Raw genomic sequence first — 18,733 nt, forward strand, 5'->3', positions numbered from 1 at the left:
TTGCTGCCATCCTCGACTTGAGGGCAGAACCAATGGCAACCACCGACTAGGACCTGCCCCTTGGATTTCCCCAGGGCCAATCGCCTTTCTGAGCAAACATTAAAGTAACCCTGCCCCTCCTGGGTAGCAAAGCTAAGGCCAAAGCATCCTGTTGCAGGGTTCTAACTAGCCAAGATTTTGTCCAGGTTACTCACCGCCACCCCAACCGCCTAATTATGTGGATTTAGAGGATTAGACACCACCACCACCACCACCACCACCACCACCACCACCACCACCACCACCACCACAACCAACACCACCACCACCCCACACCCCACACACACACTCCCCACACGCACCATTTCTCTTCTTCTCAAATAAACTAGTATATGAAAAGCCAGTCCAGCGCAGTGTCACGAGCCTTTTAATCCCAGCGAGGCAGAGGCAGGAGTATCTCTGAGTTCGAGGCCAGTCTGGTTTACACAGTGAGTTCCAGGACAGCCAGAGCACACAGAGAAACCCTGTCTCAAAAAAGAAAAAGAACAAGAAAAAGGAAAAGAAAAAGAAAGAGAGCCAAACTGGGGAGGTGGAGTACGAGGGAGCCTGATCAGATTTGTAGCACAGATGTAAAAGCTAGAATGTGGCAGGATGAATCTGCAGTACCTGCTGCACCGAATGGGGTTAGCAGGGGTGGCGATATTACCGTGGCTTTCTGGACCTTTCTGGTCAGCCAGGCTAGCTAGCCAATCGGTGAGTTTCAGGTTCAGGAGAGACCCCAGTGTCACAAATAAGGAACAGAGCAATCAAAAGACACCTGATGTTGACCTGTAACCTACACACACACTTGCATTACAGGCTACAAAATTTTTTAGAAAGAGAAAAAAATTACAGAGAGATTGTTACCACCATTGTAGCTGAGAAATCAGCCATTCTCACCCTGACCAGATCTTCCTCATCAAAAAAGTCAGCAAGAGCCTGAGAGAACGACCCTGGTTGTGTGTTTTTTTTTTTCTTGTTGTCCACCCGGTATAGGAGCTTAGGACCTTGTAAACTGGGATGCTTCCGGGGACCAAGACTGCCTGGCTCTGTGGATGGTCACTTAATCTCTGGCTTGAGGATAAGCAAAGCCAGCCTTGCCTCTCCTTGTCCTTGATTATCTAACAATTTAAAGACCGCGTTCTCCTGGTTTCGGTTGTTCCAGGCTCTGTTGTTCAAAGACACAAATTGAGGGTCTTCTTTGAACATGAGCCAATTGCCTTAAATCTTTGCAAGCAGACACCAGGAACTGAGTGGCCCTCCTTTAGCTCCATTACACAGAGAAAGCCAGGTTGATCTCAATCCTGCCAGATGACCTTTCTTTGAGTTCGACAACATGGAATTCCATTTTCAAATGGCAAATCACAAAGCTGACATATTAGATTTACTGTCAACTCTTTCCCTGAGGGAGGTTCTCAGCAGCAGCTGTCACAGGGCTGGTTTTGCTTGATTACCTGGTGTGGAGGTTAATGATAATTTCACTCACTTCTGTCCAGACCCTTGCCACTCGCTTCTGACCTAAATAAATCTTCCCTCTACTCGATGGTCAGACCCCCATCCTCTTTGCAAATTGCCACGGAGGCCCTGAGCAAGTTTATCTAGCTCCATATTTGTATGCTTCTGGCTGAGAGGGTTCAACATTGAATGTTGCTCTTGTCCATTTCACAGCAGAAGCCACAACCTGGTTCTAAAATATAATAGGGTCCCCACACTGCATCCCACTTAAAGGCCCACCACAGCTGCTAATGTTTTTCCTCCCCTTTGCCTCCTCTGCTCTTACAATAAAGCTCCAAGCTACTGCACTATGTGTAAAACCCTTGGTAATCTGGCCTCTCTGCCCAGCCTCATTCCTAGCTACTCTATTGCCATCTCAGAACATTTTGTACTTCTAATATACTGAAATTCCTATTGTTTCTCCAGTAAGGCATTATCTCTCATGCCTATTATACAAAGTCTAGAATAAGTTGATCCCTATCCACCTCTGCCTGGCCTACAAATCACGGACGTGTCTTTTTTATTAACAGTGCAAAAATATACAGATATATGGCATCTAGATGTGCTCTCACTATGTGCCAAGTCCTTGGGATATAAAATGTGTAAGATTAAAATAATGTATAATATCTAGAGTTGAACACTCTCATGGTGTCACATGTGACCACCAACCACTTAAATACACACACACACACACACACACACACACACACACACACACACACACGGGGGAAGGGAGACAAGGGAAAAGAGAGGAGAGGGAGAAAGAGAGCACACAGGCAGATAACTTCAAAGATTTATATTTCCAATATGACCAAATGAATGAAGGGTTGGGAAAAATACAGGCTTTTTTTCTTTTTTTTTCTTTTCCCTGTTGAATCACTGGGTGATTATTAAACTCATCTCACTAAGTCTGGCAACTTGAAGGCTAAAGATTATGGCCTTTTTCTTTCACATTCAGTTTAAAATTTAAAACCCAATGGGGGGTTGGGTATTTAGCTCAGTGGTAGAGAGCCTAGCAAACGCAAGGCCCTGTTGGTCCCCAGTCCGGAAAAAAAAAAAAGATTCTTTCTTAAAACCCAATGGGGTTAGGAATTTAGCTCAGTGGTAGAGCGCTTTGCCTAGGAAAAGTCCCCAGCTCCAAAAAAAAAAAAAAAAAAAAAAAAAACCAAGGTAGGAAAATGTTTTTGTGCTGCTTTTTTCTCCCTCTTTTGTGTATCAGACCAAATAAGAAATTGAGAGCATACCGTAGCTGTTAATGATCCAAAGAGCAAAGGCATGAACAGGAGGATATGTTGTCAAATGAATCAATTGCAATCCTAAAATTACAGGGCTTTGGTATTAAATAGGATTTTTTAAATTAATTTTATCAAATGTTAGATGCTTAAACTACCACTGTGTGGGCAGATTTTCATGTTCCTTAGAAAACTCTTAGTTCTTTGGCCTCCTAAAAGCATGCTTCATTGTCCCATTAAAAGGAGTGGTGTCTACACAGCTGACTTCGCTGCATGTGGAGTAATTTGTGGGGGTGCACTGGATGTTCCTCTGTACATTCTTATCTTATCCATAGTTCAGCAAGATGTTCCTTTCCAAACACAAATTGTGCTTGGAAGAATACATATCATATTTGTTAATTGTTAACACCTAGCATAAGTAAACATGATTTTACTGGGAAAAAATTAAAGAAGTTTTTCAAAATGTTTTCATTTCTTTTTAGCATATTTGACCCATAATAATCCCTCAGAAAATACCTTGCTTTTTCATTTTGACCTGAGAAAATGCTAATACTTGTGTAGGTTAGACCATTCTACAGGGTATTTGAACCACAATTCTGCCATTAACCTTGGAAAGTGTGAGCATGCTATTCTAGGATACAGTGTTTCGACAAGAATCTTTTCAGATTGTCTATAATCCTTCACTTCTGCTCCTGAGATAGGGACCTAGGTTGTGGGGTGGTGAATAGGCATTTTAATGGAGACAGGAAATCACCCAGGTACCAGCACTATTTCTTGATAGAAGATGTTCTAGGAGAATGCCAGCAGACAACACAGAAAGAATGAAAAGCAAAAGTAGGGCTGAAGAGACGCCTCAGCTGTCAAGAGCACTGACTGCCTTCCAGAGGTCCTGAGTTCAAATCCCAGCAACCACATGGTGACTCACAACCATGTGTCATGAGATCCCGATGCCCTCTTCTGGTGTGTCTGAAGACAGCTACAGTGTACTTATAATAAATAAATAAATAAATAAGTCTTTTTAAAAAAGAAAAGCAAAAGGAAAGTAAATAGTAATCTCAGACAAGAAGCTCTGAATGCAAACCGGGCTGTCTCTCCCACTTGAGAGCTGAACAAAAACAAAAAAAAAACTCATAATGTAGTTTCAGTTTCTTTGCTGACTGAAGAGTCTTCTACAAACTGAGGTTAACGAGAGTACTTTGGCGAGAAAAGTGCAGTGAAGGCAACTAATCATGGACCTTTCCTCCTTGGCCCTGCCACCTTTGGCTCCTTTCCCCTTTGCCTCTGTCTGCAGCTGGAGGGCAGTGTCCTGGGTCGTCTGGTTTTTTACTAGAAGGGAGTAAAGATAGTTTGACATATTATAAGGTAGAAGTAGAAAGAAGAAAACTCAATTTCTAAAAGAACCTTAGCAATTGTGATGGAGGGCACCATTAGAAGATGTGGCCCTGTTGGAGTGGGTGTGGCCTTGTTAGAGTAGGTGTGTCAGTGTGGTTGTGGGTTGTAAGACCCTCCTCCTAGCTTCCTGGAAGCCAGTCTCCACTAGCAGCCTTCAGATGAAGATGTAGCACTCTCAGCTCCTCCTGGACCATGCCTGCCTGGATGCCAGCCCCAATTAAATGTTGTCCTTATAGGAGTTGCTTTGGTCATAGCAGTACCTATGTGTCTATGTTGGTGTCTGTTCATAGCAGTAAAACCCTAAGACAGCAATCTAGTGTGCCCTTGATAGAGGATGCCTGCTGTCATGAGTTTGTGAGCACAGACTGACTGGCTTGAAAATTTTGCGTGTGGATTCTTCCCTACTCTGTAGTAGATTGCCTTCAATGGTGTAAGCTTATGAAACTTTTGCAAAATATTTATCGTATAAGATAACCCACAAATTGTAGACTTGTTCGGATTTTTTCCTGTTTCTCACCTGAGTAAAAGTTGTATTTATTTGTTTTTTTTTTAAAAAAAAAGAAGAGGGCTTTGCAGACCATTTGATCACAATTCAACAAAGTAAGCAAAATAATTACATTTACCTGTCTATTGAACATTGCTTGCTTACTCTGTATAGCCATAAGTACAGGTAAGGAATCGAGGCCACGTGGCTAGTGAGATGTCTCAGTGGGTAAAGACGCCTGCTGCCTCAAACCTGAAGACCTGAGTTTGCATGGCCCTCACGTGGTGGAAGGAGAGCACCCACTCCCATGAGTTGTCACATTGCACACACACAAAATATAAGAAAAAGTCTTTTTTAAAGAAAAAGAAGACACTGCAACCTAAAGTCTCCATTTGGAATTAATACCAGTAGGTCAATGTTACTTTATCTAACTTTCCAGGTGATAGTTATTTCCTCCTCAACACTCATTCATTTACTGAGAAGGTTGTAGATCCCAAGATGCAGCTAATCAAACACACTGTATTTACTTAATCTTACTAAGAAAACACAGGTTTTATGCCTAATACAAAAGAACCCATGATATCGGGTGAGAAGTGATCTTCAAACTGGTTGGACCAGAAACTGAAAGCTAATTCCTCAAATAATAACCCTACTTAATAGTCTATTTCTTTTGAGAGTGATTAAAAACTTGTTTAATTATAGTGGAATCAGTTTTGGCTTACACACATTTAATCACTTTTGCAGTAAATGGCTCTAAAGTCAGAACAAATAATGTTAACCTCTTCACTGAGTTGTTACAGGGATTACTTAATTAATATTGAGGGTTTTAAGTCTTCTATAACAGTGGCCTAGAACTCTAGAGACTTACACGGTAGTCCAGCTTTTTTGCCTTCAGAGGCTGTGTAACCTACAGTGATTCATTTAGTTAAGCTACTAACACTCTCATCCCCATCCACCCAAAAAATTCTTACAGAGACTAGAATACGGTGTCATGAAAATACAAAACAAAGGAGAGTGTAATGAAGATACAAAAAATTATTACGGTCTAGACTTATGTTCCCAACAAGTAAACAGAAGGCTCTGATTATCATTGTAAGTCCCTTCCCTCCTTCCAATCCTTTTTTGCTGTTTTTTTTTTCCCAAGGATCTCATTAAACCATCTCTTTCTCTAAAAGGATCAAAGATCCTCATTACTAGCTCCAGAAACAGTGTGACTATTTATAACAGGACTGTTAAAAGATTTTTTTAAAAGGAAATGACATTATATTAGGTAGAAAGAAATAGATAACTTAAAGGAGGCTAAAAATAATAAATATACCAAAATGCAATGGCTATACGCCATAAAAATTTCAACAGTAGTGGTGATTAGATAATAAACTGTCCTTTCACTTTGGCTTATTAAACATATGTGCTAATGTAAGCTAGTGGTGAGCGTCTGTGGTCCCAGCTACCCAGGAAGCTGGGGCAGGGCAATCAAATGAGCCTAGGGAATTTGAGGACACCGTGAGCAACACTCAAAAGATCCTGTCACTAATAAACAGATAAACAAAACAAAAATGATGGGCAGGTATCTGTTTAATAATCAGAACACACATACATACACCGTAAGGTTTATTTTGGTATATTTTTATACATTTTTATTTTAATTATGCAAATGCATTATGTCTTTTAGAAAAGGAAGTAGTAGTGGGATCCAAACATTATTTGCTATTTCAATGCTCTTGGTTTCACTCCAGAATGTGACAATATGACCTGATTGCTGAAGATACCATACTTGAGTCATAGAACATGGAGGAATGAAAATTTAATTGATACTGGTTAGCTTTCATAGTGCTAGAGGTGCTATACAAGCTACTGGGGGAGAATTATCAGTTATATCTGGTAGTGAACCCTTCAAGCTACACTAACGACTGATCTGGCAAGATATGCCCACTAGTGCAATAGTGGTATGAGCATCATGGGAGGGGCCAACCACTAGAAATCCAATTGTTAATTGGGTTTAAGTCCTCCACAAGACAAAATCCACACCTGACACCATTATTGAGCATAGCACTTATGCCCTAAACAGGTCGAGGCCCTGTGGCAGAACATACTACTGTTATGCTGCTAAATTGACATAATATTAAACTGATTTATTAACTTATCATTATAACTGTAAACTAACGCATCCTTCAACCTGCATCAGAGAAGTTTCTGTTTACAGTAGATAATGATGAGCACAGAGGCCTGTAACTGGCCAAAGGGAGTAGAAGAATGTACAACCTAAAGGAGGGGGGGTGTGTGTGTGTGTGTGTGTGTGTGTGTGTGTGTGTGTGTGTGTGTGTGTGACTCCCTCCCAAAGCTCAGGAATCATTGTGGAAGAGAGGCAGAAAGAGTATCAAAATGAGAGGTGGTGGATGACTATGGTAAAAGTGCCCTCTGGACAGAGCAGGGCAGTTTCATTTGCATCAGGACAGACCAAATTCCGTTTGGAAAAGGAGCTTGTTGGGCACATAGCATATTTCTAGCTTTGGCACTATTTACAACTGTTAGCTGCTGGGGGAAAAGAGAGTTTGTCTAAGAGTGGTAAGTCATTAATGCTCCAGTGGAAGATCATACATCCAAGAAAACCAATTGGTCTGGAAGGACTCTTCAAAGGTAAGACATGAAGTTCTAAAAGGTATGGAAGGAGTGCATATGAGAAGAGTTGGGGAAGGGGGCAAATATAAAAACTATCAAAATACATTGTACAGGGGTTGGGGATTTAGCTCAGTGGTAGAGCGCTTGCCTAGCAAGTGCAAGGCCCTGGGTTTGGTCCCTCAGCTCGAAAAAAAAAAAAAAAACAAAAACAAAAACAAAAAACAAAATACATTGTACAAAACTCTCAAAGAACTAATTTTTGAAAAGATGGCCTCCAGGGTCTCTGCTTCCTACTCTCCATCCACTTGCATGATCATCTCTTTGTAAGTGTGCTGAATCTTAATTTACTTCCAATCATAGAATACGGCAAAAATATATGGGCTATCATAAGACAATTGACCTTTGTCTAATCTGTCTCTCCTTTTTTCTCCTTCTCTTCCTCTTCCTCTTCGACCTCTCCCTCCTCTTCCTCCTTCCTCCCTCTCTACATTTCCTCCTTCCCTTATCTACCCTTGTATAAGGATCTGTAATGGGTTTCTAGCCAACAGCCATTGAAAAGCTTGGATCTTCCATTAATAGCTCTTGAAGAAATAAGTTTACCTGCAGGAAGAAGAACTCCCCTCAGTTCAACTTTCAGACTGGAATTTCCTCTAAACTTTGGTAAACTGTGCACAGACTCACACACACACACACACACACACACACACACACACACACACACACACACACACACACACACACACACACACAAGCAAGATAGTAAATGTGTCTTGCTTAAAGATGCTAAGTTTTGAGATGTAGAAAACTAATACAGAAACTAATCTTCCATGTCCATGATCACTTCCGCCTGCTCAAGCCTCTGATTCTGTCTAAGAACTGCTCCCCCTAACATGAATTTCCTTACCAGTCTGCCTCAGGCTTTGGTTCCCAACATTGCCAGCTCCCCTGCCCACCCCACTCCCAAACACAGAGATGCCTTCCGCATCCAGCTCAGACTCAAGAATGCAGGCCAAGTCTTTGTCAGTCCTCACTAGATTGTCATTCCATAGGGACACCTTTATCAACCAGCTTGACTCTAACTCCTCCTAGCAGGCACCTTCAATAAAAACACCCTTCTCTCTCTCTCTCTCTCTGCTTGGTCTCTGACATTTTATATTTTTTTTTTTTTTTTTTTTTTTGAACTGGGGATCAACCCAGACCTTAAGCTTCCCTAGGCAGCGCTCTACCACTGAGCTAAATCCCCAACCCCGGTCTCTGACATTTTAATCTAGTTGCCTGTCCCTGATCCTATCCCTGACCCTGACCCTGACCCTGACCCTGGCCCTGCCCCTACCCACACCACTGTCTACCATGGATGGCTTTCTTGCTCTGCTTTATCTAATGGCTTTAAGATTGAATTGTCCAAGAAAGAAAGGGAAATTGACTCTGTGTCACACACAGGTACATTTAATGTTGATACTTTTGTGATATATAAGACCCTTTGGGAATCAGAGAAAGGACTGGAAGAGCTTGAAGGGGCTCGAGACCCCATATGAACAACAATGCCAACCAACCAGAGCTTCCAGGGACTAAGCCACTACCCAAAGACTATACATGGACTGACCCTGGGCTCCAACCTCATAGGTAGCAATGAATAGCCTAGTAAGAGCATCAGTGGAAGGGGAAGCCCTGGGTCCTGCCAAGACTGAACCCCCAGTGAACGTGATTGTTGGGGGGAGGGCGGCAATGGGGGGAGGATGGGGAGGGGAACACCCATAAAGAAGGGGAGGGGGTGGGGTTAGGGGGATGTTGGCTTGGAAACCGGGAAAGGGAATAACACTCAAAATGTAAATAAGAAATACTCAAGTTAATAAAAAATAAAATTAAATAAAACCTTCTGAGGATCTTACTTGTGTTAACACTCTAGTACCCCTCCTCCTTCCATTGTCTTGTTTCCATTGTCTGATAGATTTTCCTATTATTGTTCCTAGGTTTCTCCCAAATGAAATGTCAAATGCCATAACGTTCTAAGACATATCCTCTGAGTTTTATTGGCATATCCAAACAAGAAGAATTCCTTCCCTTAAAATGCAAATCTCTTTCATGCTCACCGAAAGACAGAGCATTTATATTCTTGGTCTGTAAGCTCTAATATTGAGAAGTATAAGAAGGGAAACGGTGATGGCTGGAGAGATGGCCCAGCAGCTAAGAGCACTGGCTGCTCTTCCACATGATGCTGGTTCAATTCCCAGGACCCACACATGACCGCTCACAACTGTCTGTAGCTCTAGTTCCAGAGGATTCCACACCCTCACACAGACATACATGTAGGCAAATTACCAATGCACATGGAATAAAAATAAAAATAATTTTTAAAGAAAGGGGTTATTAGTTTACAAAGACCATCAATACGCCATCCTATCTTTTGTGATGAATACTTCAATTGTGCAAGTACAGGAATTTTTTTCAAAATGAGTTATCTTGCCCCGTGTTACAGTCTGGATCACTAACAACATAGCCTAGAAGGAGTTTGTTGTTTCTTAGCCCATCGTCTCGTTTTTCAGGTTACAATCTGTGCTTGAGAGTGTGTTTATTCCACATGATGCTCTAAGCACTCTGGCCTTTTGTTTCTGTCCCTTAGGATAAGACTTACTATTTAACCTTCACCGAGCATATTGTGGACCTATTTTAACCGACAGCCCCCATAACAACATTATGCATTTGATATCTCTGCCCTTATATAAGAACATATAAGGAAGATCTGCCCTTTCTGGTTATGATTTACCAGGGTAAGGGGAGTAACTTGAGGCTGGACTACAAGTCTCCTAATGCTGTGAAGTCTTATCACTGTTTCTGAGTGATTGTCCTTGAACCCTTTAGATTCAGTCCCTCAGTAAACCTAGAATAGCAAGAAACCTCTGACCCAGTCTGCCTGGCAGGCTGTCTTTGTCCAGACCAAACCAGCTCTTTAAAAGCGATTTGCACTTGGATTTCCATACATCTCTTTATTGTGTCATCAAAATACAGTCTTTAAAAATGTCTGGGGAGAATACAAAATATTCAAGCATGCTTACTAGAATAAAAAAGTGAAAATTAGGGTTGGGATTTAGCTCAGTGGTAGAGCGCTTGCCTAGGAAGCTAAGGCCCTGGGTTCGGGTCCCCAGCTCCGAAAAAAAAAAAAAAAAAGAATCAAAAAAAAAAAAAAAAAAAAAAAAGTGAAAATTAGCTAGGATGCTCATCAAAAGAAAGTATCTGCAATTCTCACACTGACACTGTGTTGACTGATAATTTTCCTGTTTACTGACCTCTAAGAAGATAAACTAGGTGCCAGGAAACAAATGAGCTTTAAATTTTTTAAAATAAATTGCAGTACTCACAAACAAAATATATGTTCAAATTTTAAAGACACAGAGCAGATCAATACATGCTGATAAGTGTCTTCTAAGCCACGGTGTTAAAAGGATCCAAAGAAGATTTAAAAAACACTATGAGCAGCATCCTGTTATTTGTGAAATGTACACAGGTATACGCAATTGCATGAATGTTCGTGTGCATAGGGTAGTGGACTGTCTCTGGAGGGACACACAAAGCACTGAATTAGTGGATGCTTCTGTGAAGTGAGTAGATGACAACAGTGAGGAGGCAAATTAGTCTCCACCAACTATCCCTTTTCATCAATGCTCAACACGTTTGGAATTTTCATATGCTGGTATTTTCTGTTACAATGTTTTAGCTGTATAGCGTTTGGCACTCTTTAGAAAATTTTCATATCACATGAGTTTATGGAACATAGCTGCAACCATATGTTCTGTATATATGACTAATGGCTATATGTCTTAGACCACTTTTGTGCAGATCTTCAAACTGCCTTCCTTTCTGCCTCTCCACTCGCTGCAAGTTCCTGCCACACCTTACAGAAGATCAATCTGTTCTCTCTCTCTCTCTCTCTCTCTCTCTCTCTCTCTCTCTCTCTCTCAGTAGGGCCTCCAGCTCCACTCTCTCACTCCCTTCTAATTAATGTAACTAGGCATTGTGTTCCATAATTACAGGGTTTGTCAGTGAAATCAATAGTTGCCTCCCTTGTGACAATGACATTTTAGCTCCATCAATCTCCCCAGAGCCCAGTGGCTTCTCTGAGCCAAGAAAACTCCCACGATGACTAACATGCGTATTTGTTCTCACTCATCTTAATGTATGAGTAAATATCAGCAGATTCTCATTGCACATAACTTTATATAGCCAAACTATTTGGAGACAAATTGATAGGTATATGTTTTTAATGGTTTTATCAAGGTATACTTTTATACACCACAAAGCCCACTATGTAAGATTCTGTGATTTAATGTAAATACAAAAAAAAAAAAACTCTGAAAGCTCAAATGTGTTTGTTTTGATCTTAAGAATCTAACTCAAGGGGTTGGAGATTTAGCTCAGTGGTAGAGCACTTGCCTAGCAAGCTCAAGGCCCTGGGTTCAGTCCCCAGCTCCGGAAAAAAAAAAAAGAATCTAACTCAAAGTATCCAAATATTCAAAATCATAATATATTTCTGATACCACTTATTTCTCTCCTCTGATCTCAAATTCAAAGTATTCTGCACTCTCCTCATTAGTGGAAGAGTTCTAGCATCATTGTTTCTCTAGAACAATAGGATGAGCAAGGTATGGTGGCACATCCCTGCAATCCAGCATTTGAGGGATGCACGTAGGAGGATCAGAAGTTCGAGGCCAGCTACATAATGAGACTCTTTCTCAAAAAGAAAAAAGAATCCTGGGGTTTTGCTCTGCTGCCGCCATTCACCTGTTACAGATCATATAAATTGTATGCCCTCGCCGATCAGCTTTTCACCTTCAGCTCATTTCCACAGCCCCTTTAAGACTTACATGAAAGAGTTCTCGGTCCCCAGCTCCGGAAAAAAAACAAAAAAAAAAAAAAAAAAAAAAGAGTTCTCCATTTTTCTGGTTGTTGTTTGGAAAAGGGGTCTCACGCTGTAGCCCAGGTTGGTTGGCCAAGAATTCATGGCAATTCTCTTGCCTTGGCCTCCCAGAATACTGAGAGTACAGACACGAGCAAACATATCTGTCTAAAACCAATCTAAACTTCACACACACACACACACACACACACACACACACACACACACACACACACAAACAATACAGAGCCTCTGCTTTCAAGCATTGCTGGTGTGTCCTGGAAATCACTCAGTCAACATCCGTCAATCAATTTGCCCAGCTCCATCTAAAGGTCTCCTAACAGGACATGGCCTTGGTTTGGGGGTGAAGCTAGATATCACCTAGGAAATAGGAGCTATTTGTTTTACAATCCTTTCTCTGGTTTTAGCACAATTAACCGAGAAGAAATGTTTTTTTCTTCCGTTACTAACCAATAGTGTACACCATTATTATTACCTTTATTCTTGTACTATTTTAGCATTTGTTAGCAAGAAGGGAGGTGGCATGAATTGTAGCAGATGAAACCGTATAGGCACTGCTTTCTGCTTTTGACAAAAAAATTGCACTAAAATTAGTCCCTATTCCCTGGGGATTTGAGCCAGGAAGGCAATTTAAGTTCTCATCTTGTTTTTCTAGCAATCAGGATGTAACCATTAAACAACTGGAGACAAAGCGAGTGCACCTTATGTGGCTGTGTGAGGAGACCAGAAAATGCTCTCTGCCATCAACTGTAGTGGCACTTGGTGTCACTGGAATCAGGAGGGGCAGGTCAGAAACAGTTTTGCAGTGCTGAATGTGCTATTCTGAACTAAACATTAAAATCCCCCAAATATTCAGATTAATGTGAAATCTCTGTCAACCAGTTCCATGTTTTTAACGAGCTAATGTACCTTTCCCTTTAAAAGGCATCATTTCCCTCAGTAACTGTCACTGTAAAAATATTTCTTCTAAAAAGGCAGAAATCCATGGCCACAGATATTTGTCACCTTTTTTGTTTGTTTGTTTGTTTGTTTGAGACAGGGTTTTTCTGTATAGCTCTGGCTGTCCTGAAACTGCCTTTGTAGACGAGGCTACCCTAGAACTCACAGAGATCCACCCGCCTCTGCCTCCCGAGGGCTGGGAAATAGTTATTTATTATTATTATTTTTATGTGTATTTTGCTTACATGTATGTGCATGCACATGTGTACCTGGTGCCCATGGAGTCCAAAAGAAGACATCAGATATCCGGAACTGGAGTTACAGAGAGTTGTGACCCGCTGTATGGGTGGTGGGAATCAAACCTGGCACTTCTGCCACTAAGCTATATCCCAAGCCCTATTTGTCACATTCTTTTAAAAGAGGTAAACTGTGGTGATAATCAAAAAAAAATTGAGAGGATTACATAAAATATAATAGTCCACAAAAGAGAATTTTATGCAGACATCAAAAAAATCACTTTTTAAGAGTTTTTATTGTTCGCTTGTTTTGCTGTTGCTGTTTTATCCTTTCAGCCTTTCTGGGATATAATGTATTTACATCCCATAAAGTTTCTTTTTGAGCTATAAAAATTGAAAAGGTTTTCATATATTTTCGCATCAAGAACTGTCCCTGTGTGTTAGTCGAGTTTGCATTGTTATAATGAACTGCCTGAGGCAAGTTGCTTTTGACAAAGTGAGGGTTTTATAGCTCAAAAGGATTTGGAGGCTAAATGTCTGAAACTCAGGCAGCACCATTGATTTGGAATCTGGTACGGACTTAACAAAAATCATAATCATATCACAGTGGTAGAAGAGATCACATTGGGGTTGGGGATTTAGCTCAGTGGTAGAGCGCTTGCCTAGCAAACGCAAGGCCCTGGGTTCGGTCCCCAGCTCCGGAAAAAAAAAGAAAAAGAAAAAAAAAAAGAAGAGATCACATCTTTAAACAGGAAAGCAGAGATCTGGATGGGACCAGGCTTACTATTTGTCTTAGTTAGGGATTCCATTGCTGTAAAGAGACACCATGATCAAGGCAACTCTAATAAAAAACAGCATTTAGTTGGGGCTGGCTTACTGTTTCAGAAGTTCAGACCATTATCATCATGGTGGGAAGCATGGCAAGGTCCAGGCTGGCATGGTGCTAGAGGAACACCACATCTTACTCCAATTCTACATCTTATTCCAAACAGGAAAAGGCTGGTCTCCAGACAGCTAACAGAAGGATCTCAGAGCTCACCCCCACAGTGACATGCTTCCTCTGGCAAGGCCACATCTACTCCAACAAGGCCACAACACCTAAAAGTGCCACTCCGTGGGCCAAGCATATTCAAAGCCACCACACACAACGCTATAGTGGCGACTAACTCATGACCTCAAAAGAACTACCTTGATCCAAAACCCTCCTACCAAAGAGGTAGAGAGAAGGTTCAGTGGTTAAGAAGACTTTCTGCTTTGCCAGAGGACTTGAGTTCATCTCCTAGCACCCACTGTGCAGATCATAACTGTAGTACCAGGGAAACCCAATGTCTCTGGCCTCCATGGGCACCTGAACATGTGCACACACGCATACACATAAATATAATAAAAATTAAATGTAAGCCCTGCCTCTTAAAGTTTCTACCACTTTGCATCTCACCAACTAACCATATACTTACACATACACACTTAGGGGGCACACTCAAGCACATTATAATCCAATCTAAAGACACGTTCACATCCTCAAAAGAGAACTTGCACCCATCTAAACCCATTAACAGTCATTCTTCATGATCAAAAGCAACAAAATAGTTTTTAAAAGACTCAAAAGATTATAAAAAGAGAAGGCAACTCACAAAGAAGACATACAAATTAGGACACACGGGGAAAGATGCTCAACTTTGTAAATAAAAAGGGAAATTGAAGTCAACATAATAAAATCCCATTTCCCTCATCAGACTAACAAAAAATTAATTACTGGCTTACACACACACACACACACACACACACACACACACACCAGTTAGGGGTATGAATTGTTGCAACCATTTTACAAAATAATCTGACACTATTTTATTTTTTAAAATGCATTAATTCCTATTTTATGTACATCAGTGTTCTGCCTACATGCATGCCAGTGTGCCAGAAGATGCCAGAAGAAAGGATCTAATTCCCTAAAACTGAAGTTATAGATGTTTGTGAGCTGCCACGTGGGTCCTAGGAACTGAATCCAGGTCCTCTATATGGGAAAAAGTAAGTGTCCTTAACCACCAAGACAACTCTCCATCCCTATTTTAATTGAAAGCAAGTAACATTTGAATCAACTAGCTTTGGGAATGTACTCTATAGAATATAAAGGGTCCCTGCCTGGACCCTGCCATGCTTCCACCATGATGATAATGGACTGAACTTCTGAACCAGTAAGCCAGCCCCAACTAAATGCTGTTCTTTATAAGAGTTGCCTTTGTCAGACTATACATGGACTGACCCTGGGCTCTGACCTCATAGGTAGCAATGAATATCCTAGTAAGATCACCAGTGGAAGGGGAAGCCCTGGGTCCTGCTAAGACTGAACCCCCAGTGAACTAGACTGTTGGGGGGAGGGCGGCAATGGGGGGAGGATGGGGAGGGGAACACTCATAAGGAAGGGGGAGGGGGAGGGAGTAGGGGGATGTTGGCCCGGAAACTGGAAGAGGAATAACCTCAAATGTAAATAAGAAATACTCAAGTTAATAAAGATGGGGAAAAGGAGTTACCTTTGTCATGGTGTCTCTTTACAGCAATGGAAACCCTAACTAAGACAAACAGTAAGCCAGGTCCCAGTACAAGTCATTTAAGTTTATGTATGCAAAACTGATTTTTGCCCAAATAGGTTACAGAACAATACATATAATTTGATATCGTATTCATACAAGAAACTTTTCTTGGCATTAAAAAATATATTCCTGATTTTGATTCTATCAACCCAATGAGTAATCATTTTCAAAGAGGAAACTTGGCCTCAGAGTTGTATACACAGCTGCCAGGTTGCTATTCCTGTCCATTTAGCCCCCAAACCCAGATGGATGATAACTTTCAGATTCTAATACCCCAAATCCCATCAGTTTTGTTTTGGGGGTCAGCAATCTTGGTATATCATTTTGACAGTTCTTCACAAATCCCCAGGAAAAGGCATGCACCATGAAGTTCCGAATCAGGAACACAACAGAACCAAGTTCAGAAGGAGAAGTTGGACTGTTTCTGCTTTAGGCGCTAAGCCAGGCAGCTAGAACTAAATCACAGGTGCAATTCCTGTGTCTTCCCCTGATCCTGTCATATTGGAGTGGTGTGCCTTTTGCTACAGTAGGATTGCTCCTACTATGAGTGAAGAGACATGTAACTGACGTCAAGATGTCTGCTCAAAAGGAAACCAGGGTGGAAAGACAGAGAGGAAAATCCCTTGGAAGCCATTTCCTTATACATTTTACATCTTATACATTACATATATATAAATATATATATGGGGATAAACTTCCTGGATGAATGTGCTCTGCCAAGAATATGGGGATATCTTGAAAATGGCTCACACACAACAGAATATAATTTAATCCCTTCAAGTATCACTGTGGTGGTTTAAATAAGAATGGCTCCCATAGGTACATATTTTCAAATGCTTAGGGAGTGGCAGTATTTGAAAGGATTGGTAGACATGGCCTTGTTGAAGGAAACGTGTCACTAGAAGTGGACTTTAAAGTTTCAAAAGCCCAACCCAGGCCCAGTGGCTCTCTCTCCCTGTCTCCTGCAGACCCAGATGTAGGACTCTGAACTACTTCTCAGCACTATGTCTGCCTGCATGCTGCCATGCTCCTCACCACGATAACAGATTAAATATAAGTTTTGCCTGTACTGACTTGCAATTTCATATGTCTCGATGGGGAGTCATATGCAAAAAGAGTACAAATTTATACTATATAGACCCTCCGAGATCAAATAACTTGGAACTCAGGACAGCAGTGGAATAATGAAGGAGAAAAGGGGGTAGAAATGATAGTGATGAAACTGGTCATAAGAGGTGGTATATAATGCAAAGGTCACCTGGCCAGAAAGGACTGTGTTTACAGCAGAGCGCAGAAAGAAGCTCAACTCAAAAGGGATGCCCAGGTTGGTATGGGGCTTTTGTGGTGTTGATGAGCCTCATGGTGGATCATGATCATTATTGAGGTAGGAGAGGGTCTGGAAGATCTGAGTGACTTATCCCACTATGTAAATTTGATATATAATGTGCTAGATCAATCCAGAGGAGAGGAGAAGAGAAGATAGATAAAGTGGCTTGTCTAAGTCACTTGACAACAAATGTAGCAAGATCTATATCAAGTCAGGTTCCTAGGCAAATAATTTATAGACTATCAAATGACGAACTTCTAAGCTTCTGGAATGCCTTGATACCTGAAGGCAAACCTTCACCAAAGGATAACAGGGAGATACCAGTTACTGTAGAAGAAAGATTTTTGTGAAGTGGGAACCACTTAGCAGCATCCCTAATAGGATAGCCACAGTTGTCTGCAGGTCAGGATTATGCAGAGCAACCAGAGGTATAACCTGAATTGCAGATTAATTTGTCCCTCCTTAATATGCAGCATATTTGTTTCAGGAAGGTGATGGAGCCAAGTGTGTCTTAGTTTCTGGTGACCCCCAAGAGCATCGGGGACAAAGGGTGTCGATGGATAGATATTAAAATAGAGCAGTGTTGGTTAAAAGGTTTCAGATTTCCTAGGGTACACTGGGTACATTTCTCCCACAGGAGTAGAGATTATCCACCCAGCCTTGGGCTCTTTCAGAAGTTAGCTGAGGTCAGTGAAGAGGAAGTGGCCAGAAGTGGCCAGGAGTTTATCAGACATGAGGAGCCTGCAAGAACCATGCAACATGTGCAGCAGGGGAGAGTATGGCTGTGATACTCCATAGCCATAGCATGAACAGAGAAAAACTACCTGGCCCTTCTGAGCCATGGAAGATGCATGTCATGGGAAGATGCATGTCAACCCCAGGCAGTGCCCCAGGATGAGGAATCAGGATGGATTATAGAGAATTATCGATTGTAGAGGTTTAAATACAAACCACTATATTCATTCTTTTTTGCGGGAGCAACTGATAAAAGTTATTGAATTGTTTCAGGCCTTTTAAATTCTAAGACAGTCTGTGCCTGTCAATATTAAAACAATGGTTAAAGACTTTGAATTTAGGTATTCTGCATGGGTAGAAAAAGACATTCCCGGAAAACATGATTATTGTGGTGGTCTGAATGAGAAATGTTCGCCATTGGTTCAGATATTTGAATACTGACTTCACCTGATTGTACTGTTAGGAGAGGGCATGCATGTAGTCCTGATGGGGAAAGTATATCATTGAAAGCAGAATTTGAAACTCCTTAGCCTTTTCCTTCTTTCAGTTCACTGTCTCTGCTTTATATTTGAAATTGAGGATGTGATCTCTCACATTCTACTGCAATATCAGCTGCTCGTTGCTGTGCTCTACCACCATAATGGATGGACTCTTATGCCTCAAAAACTATAAGCCAAAATAAACTTTCTTCCTTAAGGTGCTTTTGGTCATAGGATTTATCACAATGACAGAGAAGCAACTAAAGCAATTA

General features: G+C 41.2%; 1 pseudogene; it reads left to right on the plus strand.

Annotated features, from left to right (window-relative positions):
- The first annotated feature begins 630 nt into the window (after positions 1 to 630).
- The window catches only part of LOC116888118, a 53,446-nt pseudogene continuing 35,343 nt past the window's right edge, over positions 631 to 18,733 (plus strand).

This window comes from Rattus rattus, chromosome X (genome assembly GCF_011064425.1).
Source record: "Rattus rattus isolate New Zealand chromosome X, Rrattus_CSIRO_v1, whole genome shotgun sequence".
In the NCBI taxonomy this organism is placed as follows: Eukaryota; Metazoa; Chordata; class Mammalia; order Rodentia; family Muridae; genus Rattus; species Rattus rattus.